Source organism: Petromyzon marinus, unplaced genomic scaffold (genome assembly GCF_048934315.1).
Source record: "Petromyzon marinus isolate PM22_M1 ecotype Great Lakes invasive population unplaced genomic scaffold, UKy_Petmar_22M1.pri1.0 PM_G_Scaffold_61, whole genome shotgun sequence".
NCBI lineage: Eukaryota > Metazoa > Chordata > Hyperoartia > Petromyzontiformes > Petromyzontidae > Petromyzon > Petromyzon marinus.
This window is the reverse complement of record NW_027423015.1, coordinates 860,001-862,500: the sequence shown is the minus strand read 5'-3', so window position 1 is coordinate 862,500 and position 2,500 is coordinate 860,001. Positions and strand designations below refer to the sequence as shown.

General features: G+C 47.2%; 1 pseudogene; it reads right to left on the bottom strand.

The window, feature by feature from the left end:
- Nucleotides 1-2,500, bottom strand: part of LOC142919810 (28S ribosomal RNA) — a 10,289-nt pseudogene that overhangs the window by 4,000 nt on the left and 3,789 nt on the right.

Sequence of the window (2,500 nt, the reverse complement as noted above, 5' to 3'; positions counted from 1 at the left end):
TCTGCCAGAATGTTACTGATCTTGTTATGTCGCGCAATTCTTGCTTTCTGTACTGCAGGACATTGACCGAGAATGTGCGAAAGGGACTCGAGTCTGGCAGAGCATTTCCTGCAGGAACGTAAGGCCCCATCTCTGCCTCTGTTCAAGCTTTCTCTTGTTGGGTAAATATTTGCCCTTAGTTGTAGTGCTGCGATAAAGAAGCATTGTTTAAAGCCGCACCATGGCCTCAACCAAGCATTACTGATTCTATCATGCGCAAAGTTTACAATGCCCCTTCCTTGAACCGGCTTTTCGCACCATCTCTGAAATTCATGCTCCCTCCAATCGCAGGGTCTCGGATATACAGGTTCTTTTGACACCGAGTCCCTGAGAACGAATGTTGGGATTGCATCACTGTCACCCCCTGCTCGTACCCACAAATTACGGTATTCTTCCTCCATACCCTGCGAGGACACAATATTACGGGTGATAGCATCGGACGAGTTTGCTATACGTTGCAGCCTTCTAACTTGAACCGAAGGGATTGTTTTTTCCAGTTTCAAGATGGCAAGGCCTCCGTCTCGGGCTCTGGCATATAACAGTCCATCACAAGTTGAAGCGGGAAGGTGGAGCCATCCTTTTACCGCCTTTCTAATCTCTTGGTCCAACCCACGGAGAGTTGATTGCTTGCAGTCCGAGTGGTCTGCAGGATATAACAATCTGGGTAGGGCATAGGCATTGAGTAGTTCAACCTTCTGAGTTGGCTTCAGAGGCGCCTCATCGATTTTCGAGATCCATGTCTTTAGCTGACAATGTAGATCAGGCTGTATAGTGCCAGTCCAAGGGCCAATTTTTAGACCAAGGTATTTCGTTGATTCATCAGGTTGGATCATATGGACATCTTTATTTTTGATAGTCCATGGGTCGCAGTTGTTCACCGTATATGAATCTTTGGTTGGGCTTATCATGAAGCCCTGGCACTTTCTGGCCTGAACCTCCAATCCCGATAGCCCACAAAATGATTCCAAGATCGCTAGATTGGCGGCCATACCAACCCAAGATTCGCTCACCAACACCAAATCATCAGCAAACGCAAGAGCTGTCACGTGGTCGGTATCAATGGAGTACCCAACTCCGTGTGACTCTAGGGTGCATATCAAAGGGTCCATGGCAAGATTGAAGAGCAGGGGTGACATGGGGTCACCCTGTTTGACACCAACACGTATGCTAATTTCTCGAGTCGACTCGCCATTGCTTTTGAACGAGGTCGTACACCGATCGTAGGCGTTCTGGATGATGCCCACCACGTGTTCATCTACTTTCTTGTGCCTTAACACCCATAAAATATGAGCATGCGAAACCGAGTCAAAAGCTTTCGCTATGTCGATAAACATGACAGCCAACGGCCTGTGCAATTTCTTAGCATGTCTCATAAGGTCCTGTAGCACCTTAAGATTTTCAGAGCAGCCAGATGCCGCTATAAAACCACGCTGCCTTGGGTTTAAGGGACAAGCACGAGCAAGACGTGCAGTCATTATTCTGGAAAATAATCTCAGAATCATTGAACCGATCGTTATTGGTCTCCAGTTCCCCAATTCTTTCAGCTTTTCATCGTCCATAACCTTAGGAATAAGAATCGTCCTATTCTTTTTCAACTCTTTGGGAATAATTCCTGTAATCATCCATGCATTAAATAGGGCTGTCAGTGTCCGACCCTCGGGGTCGGCAGCACAGATTGCAGCCCTTGTTAGGCCATCTGGCCCAGCTGCTGACGTTGGTTTAATGGCCCGTATGGCAGTCTGAACTTCCTCCACCGAAATTAGGGGCTCAAAGTATTCGTTATTTGCAACACCTGATGACTTAAATTGGCCCAGGCCATTGAATGGCAACACCTTCTCCCATTTTTCGCAGTAAAAACGATATACATCTGCGTTCGGGATTCGGCATTCATGACGTTCAGTGCCATCCAGGACTAAGGACGCAAGAAGAGAGCGGTTCTTAAAGAAGAGCTTCTGGTGCTTCATGAAGCTTCCTCGTTTTTCCGCTCTCTTCTTCATCCAAGATCGTGTGGGTAATATCCTGGGTTTAATAATGTCGTTCTCGGGTTTTGAACGTTTGCCTTTGTTTTTCACCAATCTCATCGGACAAAGCATCAATGCTGTGGCAGTTTCTACGAGGGCATCATGTTGGCCCTCGCCGTTAAGCCAAGCCTTTATTGCCTCCATTGCAGGCTTTTCCAGGGTCCCAGAATTCTCATTCGTAAGCCGCTCAGCTGCTTGAGCGAGTATGGATGAAGTCCCCGTTGTTACATTTGGTGGGGGAGACAATGTCTCAAGAGGCCTAGAAGAAAAATGTAAGCTGTCTGACATGGGGGCCCCTGTCTTTTTACTTAGGTCCCGTCTCTTGTCAGAGACTTGCTTGTTGGTCTTAGTCCCAAGCGCTTCAGCAATGATCTTATTGATATTCTTTTTCCCCTGAAACTGCAACTCTAGAAGGGCCAGCTGTTCTACTTCCTTCAAAG